The sequence below is a fragment of the Corvus kubaryi genome, unplaced genomic scaffold, assembly GCF_017639235.1.
Source record: "Corvus kubaryi isolate FWS band 111438036 unplaced genomic scaffold, C.kubaryi_AGA036_p1.0 37232, whole genome shotgun sequence".
Lineage (NCBI taxonomy): Eukaryota > Metazoa > Chordata > Aves > Passeriformes > Corvidae > Corvus > Corvus kubaryi.
The window spans coordinates 1248286-1257399 of NW_024581066.1; the positions used below are offsets into that span (position 1 = coordinate 1248286).

Sequence of the window (9114 nt, forward strand, 5' to 3'; positions counted from 1 at the left end):
TGCTCTGCAGGATCATATGGCAGTGCGCATTTGGTATGGATAAATCATGAGTTCAGGATACTATTTTGGGCAGATTAGTTGTAGAAGAGCAGATTTTACCTGCTAAGCTACTCCTTCAAAACATTTTGAACATCCTTGAGCCAGCAAAGAGAGTAAGATTAGTTCAGTGCCTCACATTCCAAGCCTACAGTGGTTTTAGGTCCATGACTATGTACCCTGAAAGTGGAATTACCATAACAGGAAAGCCCAGCCTGAGAAGTGCCTGCCAACAATGCAAGCATCCTGTATTTTCTCTTATGAGGATGGCATTTATACTGACTCTGGTCCAGCCATATCAGAATTTGCAGTGTTTATTTATATAAGCTGAAAAAAGACCACCCAGCTATTGCAACCACACAGTTGTCAGCAGCCATCACCCAAGCAAAACAATATTGCATGTTGATTGACCATGGAATAGCATGCTGGGACTTTTGTCTTTCCTTGTTTTGCTCATTCTCCCTGTGAATTACAGACCAAAAAATCTACCATACTGTAGGTCTATTTTTCAGTTTTTCAGCTGACAGACCTGTAAGTCACTTCACACACACTGCACCAAACATGGTTATAGCACAAATAAGATTGTGGATTTATTTTAGTTAGGTTATTCTATAGATGTAGATTATGCAATAGCTGTACTAAGATACCTGGTTAAAATATACTACACAGAAGTATTTCATGAAAGATCAAGCTATGTCTTAACCGTATCAAGAACTAATCAGATTCCACATGAAGATACAGTTTCCTGATATACATGAGAATTAAAGCATGTATCTTTCAAAGATTTTGCAGTTTTGAACTGAAGTTAGGATGATATTGTGTCTTATTTCATTCCAACCTCCAGTACTGGCAAGTGTAGTTTTATTTTATATCTGTCTTCTGTGGCATACATCCAGAGAAAACAAGACATAAGGCAATGTCAGAATGTCCTTATGCAGAATTGCAGTGTTTAACTAAATCTCTGCAGCATCACAGTATTTGTCAAAATGATACACCTTTTTGTTTAGAGCTTGCTGTTCCCTTCCCACTCTCACACCCAGATAAGATTAGTTAATTTTTCTTGCATTCTACCTCAGCCCATGTGTAATGAAACCCTTGAAACCCTCCACATAAAACCGTGAGCAAAGTCATTCCTCCTATAAGAAAATGCAAGATTATTCTCAACCTGGTAGTGGGAGTTTAGGCTATTTATTTATAGTCATTCAAAAATAAGTAATTAACAGTATGTAAGAGATCCTTGACAAGTCTTTGCCTCTTTCTTACAAATTTGCACCTGCTGACAACATGAACATTAGCAATTTCCTTCCGCCTTTTCCTATTGTAGTTGGAAGAAACAGGAGCAGAGAGGCCATCATAGAGCAGGATAAGCACTCTGGTGACAGAGTTCTGGGTCATCTTTACCTGTACCAGGTAGAAATGGCCCTGCTCTGTTACAGTCTGGGGATCACCGTCCCCACACCTCTGCAGACTGGTCCCTCTCTCATGCTGACACTCATGGCCAAGCCATGAACTAGGCCACTGAATGGAAATGAGTTGTAAATGGGTGCGTCCCTCCCTTCCCACAGAGAGCTCTTTTTACAGAGATGTCCTTCAGTGCTGTGGTTCCCGGCACAACCCCATGAACGGCTGTGGAAGGGCTGGTATGAAGGAGCATCTGGAAATGGAAGGGATCAGGGCAGGAGCACCCCAGGCTGACGGGTTCATTGCTGCAGCGCCTGTACTGTGGCTGGGCAGATGGTGCCACTGAAACAACACCCAGTCCCAGCTGAAGGTGGGGTCAGTGCTGAGTTACTGGCTGGCCATGCTGACTCAGGAGAGATAAGGAAAAGATGTGGGCTGTTCCTGTGATAGTGAGACTGTCTGTCAGACAAAGGTCCTGAGGGAAAAACATGCCTTGTTTTAAGGGCTGTACCATGATACAGAGTTGTGTTACAGTAGTGCTTGCAACAGTGTCCCATTTTGCCAAACAGCTATAGGCAGAGAATAAGGTGGATCCTGTTTCAAGTGCTTCAAACGTCTGCAGGAAATGATGGAAAATACTGCATTTGCCCTTAGTTCTCCTTGTATGTCAGAGAGGTGCATAACAGTTCTGTTTTCCCATTTCAGAATTTTCCCCATTCCCATCACTTGGCTGTGGGAAGTCTCTGCTTCTACTGGCATGCCCTATTACTCCCAGTGGTATTGGCACTGGAAAAGCCAAATGCCCCCAGCATCTGACTAAGATCTACTAATTACCAAACATGGAGTTTGGAAAGAACTTTCCCTTGGATCAACATGCCAAAAACTAACTAACTATCTATCTATCTATCTATCTATCTATCTATCTATCTATCTACCTTGTCTTCTCCTGTAATGTAGGGCCACACTCCTAAATCTTCTACATATTGTTTATCTAATATATCCAGGTTACTAGTAACTCTCTTTGATACTGTGATGTCTCCCTATGGCACAGTTTGTGTTGTGGTCTTCCCCACAGAAGTTTGTTGTGGAGTATGGTAGAAAGATCTGTGGTCCCAGGTGGAGTGTAGAGCAGATGGCACGCGGAGTTTTTTGGAGCAGCATTGTTTGAGGCTACAGAAGTACCCAACCAAGGTTGTTATCCACAAATGAGGCTTTTTTTGCATGTTAAATGGAATAACAGAGTCCATCAACTTTTCCCCTTGCAGTTTTTCTCTTACATCCTTAGCCCTTCACAATATATAAGGGATATCTTGGGTTCCTGAAACTTGATTGCTGTTTTACCTTCTGGAATGACAAAAAACATTTCATGATTAGCACTTTTTCCTGCCTACAATGATCCTTTTCTTCAGGACCTCCATTAAAATCCCTTTGGAGATTCTACTGGCTCTCCCATAACTCACTGTTAGACTCTCCCTTCCATGCCTCAGTGTCCTAGCAGTGGTGCCCACATGACTTGCTCATGGGTTGGTCTACTGACTACAATGCCCCACACCACATTGCTTTTCTATACTCATGGTGTTTATATTGTGGATAGGAGTAAAATCTCTGCCTCAACCTAAATAAGTCTGTCAGTCTTCCCAGGTCCTTCTGAAAATGAATCCTTTAGAATTAGCCATAAACTGAAGCACAGCTCCATTCCAGTGCAGACACCCACACATCTGCTATCCCCATGGCCTCTTCTGGCTGCCAGACCTAAACCAGAAGCCGAGCAGGCATGTTAGCACAGTCCTGCCCCTGAGCACACAAGCCTTGCTGAGAGCAGAGCATCTGAGCTCAGATGTGAGTACCACACTGAGGCTGTCCCCTCTGTGCCAGAACTGGCTCGTGTCCTGGCAGCTTGGGAAGCAGGCGGAGCAGCCCTGGGATCACCTGCACCGGCCTGTCTAGAGACACCCTCGTCACTGCAAGTGGGCAAGGGCTGAATCCTTGAAGCACAATGCTGCTTCCAATGTCCAGATGCCCTGACACTGGGAGCCACTCCCAGCCCCAAGTCCAGTGCAACTAGAGAGTGGAGTAAAAAAACTGAAAACATTACTTTTGGGAATCACATCCTAAGAGGAGAAACTCAAGGTATACATCTAATGGTGTAAAAAGGAATGTAGTCTAAGCAAGAGAAGGAATATAGCCTAGTGATGGATTTTGTCTTAAAGCTAAAACATATAAGTTATGTTATTTCTGTTAAACAAAAAAATCGCCATAACTGAAGAGTCTTCTGCTAAGCATCTTCAAATGCTTTAATTGCTACAGTATAGTTAGGCAAAAAAGTTTCTCTGTGGATCTGGAATCACTGTACAAGCTTTATTCATTACCTGTGCAATTTGGCAGCAGTAGAGAAGCCCATTGCAGCATCAGTGGTGAAATGCTTGCTTACTTACGTGGAAAATTATTAGCATAGTTTTCTTGTTACCTAACAGCAGTCTGAATTCCTGAAAGGGATAAAGAAAGATGATCATCTTCATTCTTTCCAGCTGCACCAAATAAACAGCATTCCTCTTCCGTGTTTGTTATTGCTTACAGGCAGAGACCCATTTCCTTCTCCAGCTTTGATGCTTATGAAAAATTGGAAATCGTAGGGACACATCCCACAGCTGCCTTTAGCCAACAAAGGGTTAATTGCAATTGCCCCGACATTTGGCACTCAAGAGAAGGATGATAAAACCTTATCTACACTGAAGCAAAAAAAATCTCACCAGGATAACAAGCATTGCATTGAAGAAAAAGCAGTTCAATGAGCAAGGGCTTCTTAGTAATAGGAATTTACTGTATTTGTATAGTCAAGGCGAGTGACCTTTCCCCACCCTTTATCACAAATACAAAGATATCAACTGAAAGTGCTGCACAGTTAATTTTGGCTTGAGAAGCAATAAAGTTTATGTTGGTGTCAGGCAGCTTTATTTAGGGCATAAGCATTTGTCTGGTAAAAAACAATATATTGCATGTCTGGTTAAAGTATTCATAACCTGCCTAGGGTAGACTAAAATTTCTAAATGTTCATCTAGAAAATTGGGAATTTGTACTGGTGTAGCTCCCTCTTTACACTTGTGCAGTGCATCTGCAATTACAATGTGTAAATTGCCTTAAGAGTGTAGTGACATTAAGAACATAGAGACATTTGTGGAACAAAGCCCTTCGAGACTGGAAGGAGTTGGAAAGAGTTAAACCTCAAGCTGTGCAATTGGGCTGAATACCTGCTTTACCCTCTGCAAGTTGCAAATTTATGGAAACAGCCATTGGAAACAAATACTGAACTGAAATGAAGAGCCTGGCTACTCAGGGCTTTGTGCCTTATAAATGGAATAATCTGAGATGAGCCTGAATAACATCTGCCTTTGCTCACTCAGTTGGGTGCAGATTCACCCCACAGCCTCATTGTCATTTCAGCTCATCCTTTTTTTGAGCTGCTGATCTCTTTGAAGTGATAATATTTCTATGGGTCCTGTGTCTCCAGAAGCAAAGGTACTATACCAAATTCAAGAACTTAACTCCTGACACTCCAGATAGAGAGAGTTAAGATAATCTGTAGAGTCTGTTCTGTAGGCTTTAGCTCCATGGGAACAATTGGGTTAAGACGGGTGTTGAGTCAAAGAGGTGGGGAAAATACCCATCTCCTCCTGAGTTTTGTCTGCCATATTCATCTGCCCTCAAATTTTCCAGTGAATGGCTTACATTTTCCCTCCTCTCAGAAGAGTTGTTTTCTTCTGTTTGCAGTCATATAATATTCCTATGCTGTCTTCAAGGACTAACATAAGGAAGGTATTTAATCTATTTTACCTAAGGCGAGTACTAAGGCTATTAAACAAGCTACTATGATTTAAAAGGTGACAGTAACAGCTTTCTATCACATGATGTAAATTGAACTAAGTTAGGTTACTTTGGCTGCATATGCTCTTACAGTGCAAATGCAAACCTGCAGTAGTAGAGGAAAAATATGCTTTAGCCTTTCCTTTCAACGTTTAAATTGATTTTACCCATGAATATAATTATACCAGGATAGTTATACTGACAATCTTCCTAATGCAGACGTACCTAATGTGTATAAACTAATTAGCTGATTTAAATAAACTAGAAAACCCAAAGGATTAATTTTCTCTTTTTTTTAATTTCTTCCCCTGATTTTTCTAATTCTTTTTTAATTGCATCTATATGAGCAGAGGTGTGATTTCATCTTCCATTCTTTCTTCTGGGCTTGCATACCTTCTCTTTTGCTTTCCATGAAAATTCTCACAAGCAGATTCAAGTAGTTTAATGGAAACAAAGTAAATTTCCAGCAAATACCAGATAATATAGATCTTGAAAATGCAATTTTATATTCCCAGAACAACTGCATTGAAAAAATGGAATGAAAAAACCCAACCATATCAAATAACTGGAAGGTTTCATGAAACCCATCTCAAAAGTAGCAGCCAGGTACCTGTAAAACACATTTTGGCTGGGGAATACAAAGCAATACTCACGGTACATCAGGGCTGGACACAGAGCATGAGGGACTGCATTGACATCGCTTCTTCCCATCCCCTGGTACAGAGTGACCTCTCCAGTGGCCTGTACCCTTGGAGGAAGAGGGGGAGGGAACAAAGCGGGGTAGTAGAAATCTTGGGTCAAACCTAAACGATGACATTTTCATGCTCTGAATATTTGCCTTCTTATTCCCATCTCTCTGAGTAAATCACATCCTGAAGTACCCTGCAGATTTCTGTGGGTTTGCTTTTATGGTCTGGGGGAAGGAAAGGGGCATGATTCCTCACCACTATGTGCTGTGCCAGCAGATATCCATGGGGGTGACTCAATTATTTCCCAAACAAAGTGCCTGTGTCAGTGCAGGCAATAGGTGGTTCATAATATGTGAATGTATGACTGTTCTACTGCTATAAATGCGTCCTCACTAGGCGTTAGTATGGGATATGGATGCCTTGTGCCCTAAGTAACACCTACAGTAGTGTAGTCTGGAAACTATTTGCTAGATTCAGGAAGCTGAATTTGATCTAAGATCCCATTGCTGCTGAAAGCAGAGGGCAGCCCCACCTCTGCCCATTCTATGGGCCACAGTGATGCTGACAAGGGGATGCTCACATGAGAACTGCTCCTGCTTAAAATGAGTTTTATCAATAAAAAGCTTTTGTTTCTTCTTCTTCAACTGACTGGCCTGGCTGTCCATGTGGGTACAGCACACAGTGTGTAGTGGCAGCACATAGGAAGGGACAGAACTGCATGAAGTGCAGCATCAAATCAAATTAAGATAATTGGAGAAGTAAAACTTAAGTTAACAAATAATGTTAATCGGTGAATGAATATGAGCAAATTCTTTTCTATTCATGACAACTATCCATGCAGAAAGACAAAAATGTGTCAGTTACAGCAAGGAATTGGTACAGTCCTAGTTAATTCAGAGTAAGAAAGGAGTGATAAGATATTAACCCTTGAATTAATGAGCAGAATATGTTTCAATTTTAGTTCGGTTGGAGCAGAAACAGAAATGCTTAAGCTGGTTTTTTTTTTTTTGAATGCAGCCCAAGATGTGGGCTGTAACAAAGCATCAGAAAAGTTGCAATTGATTTGGAGCATATGGCAAAACTCTTTGTCAAGGAAAAGGGAGGAAAAAAGTTTTGTTTGCTGGAAGAAAAAGAAATGACAAGACCAAAGCAATTCAATCTGCTGAGTGTGAAATGCATTAGGAGGATAGGAGTGTTGCACAGCTGAATGCTGTGTTGTCACTGCCAGACACTTCTCTGCTGGCTCCTGATCCTGGAGCTCTAAAAGAGGTCTGGCAGTTCCAGCCCCATCTCGGTCACTGCCACAGCCCAGAGCTGTGGGGACAGGAGCATATCAACCCAGCCCAGCATAGACAGAGAGGGGCAGAAGGAGGGGTTGTAGGCATTTTGAAACAAAAGGAAAAAAGTATTTTAAGTATTTTGCAACAGAAATACAGGCAATATATACCTTATTCGGATATGGATGGCATTCACATCTGGAAACTGTACATTTGTTGTAAAAAATCCAAAGTTTCTGCCGTGTCCCCAGATTCCTGCATTCCTAACTCTGCCTCTGCCACTGTGGCGTTCTTAGCAGTCCCCTTTCCCACACACCACCATCACTTCAGGAATCAAGTTAGCCATGGTAGGAAACAAAGACCTGCTTTGTTTTAACTCTTACCATCTACCAGAGCATGCCTAGTATAATCACAGGCTCTGTCTTGCTTCTAGTCAAAGAAGCTAATTGTCCTCTTTTCTCTGTTTTGGGAGTGAAGAAGGATCTGAGAGAGATCTAAAAGTGAAAGCTACTCTGTAAAGCATTCTACGACTGCCACATGGAATTTACACTGCAGTTTTTAATTTATCTCACAAATCACTGTGCTTTGTAAGATAAATTAACATTTGGTTGCAAGTGAAGCCACAGAGATGAAGCCACTGACTACAGAACCCAAAGCAAGCCTGCAAATTTTATTGCTCTCAGTGGACTGCTTTCAACTTCAGCTCAGTGGGAAGGAATAGCGTCCAAATTCATGTAGGCTTTGTGCTCTGTGATCAAACATGTGCTATTAGTGGAAAGTGCACTGACGGTCCTGCTCAGTTTAGGTGTGCCTGCATTGCACACACAAAATAGGTACCTTTATATATCATTGAAGTTACAACTCACAATCCATGTGTTGATCATGGTGCCATGAGAGGTAGGTCATAACTTAGGAACCAGTTCATGGTCTAACAAAATAGCATAGGAGGAAACTTGAAGGAAGAGGGACAGATGTCAGCCACAGTTTGTGAAGGGATGCCACCATGAGGTGTTAGGATGCCCACATTTATTCCCTTCTGACTCTTTCATGACAGCTTTGTGCTCCAGCTAATGGGTTGGAAAGTTGTTACTGTGGACCTTTTGATGCTTGAAGCTCTCTTTGTCCACTTCATTCGCGAAAGATTGAATCTTTCTTTGGATTTAAATGTTTGGTGCTGGAAAGTGTTAGATAAAATGTTTTGAGGAATCCATGCTTACAAATTAGTAGATATTTATCACAGAAAAGATTGTAACAATTCCCTTGTTCAACTTCTGTAAAATCCAGCTGAAAAATTTCATCTTAGCACAATCAATTTATCTCCTACTTAAGCCTATGAAGCTCTTTCTAGAATGTAATGATAATTATAAAAATGTATTCAGAAAAGAGAAGTTTCAATTTTCCCCAGTGCAGATCCAACCTGGTAGTGAATTATTTCTGCAGAACAATAGCTCCTTAGCTTAGCTGGGGAGCAAAGAGGAAGACAGGTAGTATAATCCAAAACAGCCAAATAGACAATTTTTTTTCCACCTTCTTCCTTTTTTTTTTTTTTCCAGTTTGTTTGAACAAAATCTGGACCAATCCATCTTTGAAAAAAGTTTTGTATTGCCTGGCATCCAGATACACCCCAGGTCTCAGGTGAAAAGCTTACAGCAGTCAAGCAGGCTCTTAATGTCCTCCACTTACCATGGAGAAAGTTGGGAAAACATCTATACTTTCTGTTTTGATACTAGCAGAAGGGTCCTTAAAATGAAGCCCTTAGTCAGCCTTTATGATATTAAGATATATTTTAGATAGTTAACACGGAATTAGAACTTAATCATTTGAAGCATTTCATTTGCTGAACAACTCTA

The 9114-nt window shown here is 41.2% G+C and overlaps 1 long non-coding RNA gene across 1 annotated transcript; it reads right to left on the reverse strand.

The window, feature by feature from the left end:
* Positions 1-334: 334 nt before the first annotated feature.
* LOC121662105 lies at positions 335-7695 on the reverse strand. The gene is made up of 4 exons (XR_006015185.1): positions 7435-7695; positions 5952-6046; positions 3807-3923; positions 335-2781 (listed from the first exon to the last, which is right to left on the reverse strand). It is a non-coding gene; the product is annotated as an uncharacterized LOC121662105 (long non-coding RNA).
* Between the last annotated feature and the right edge of the window lie 1419 nt (positions 7696-9114).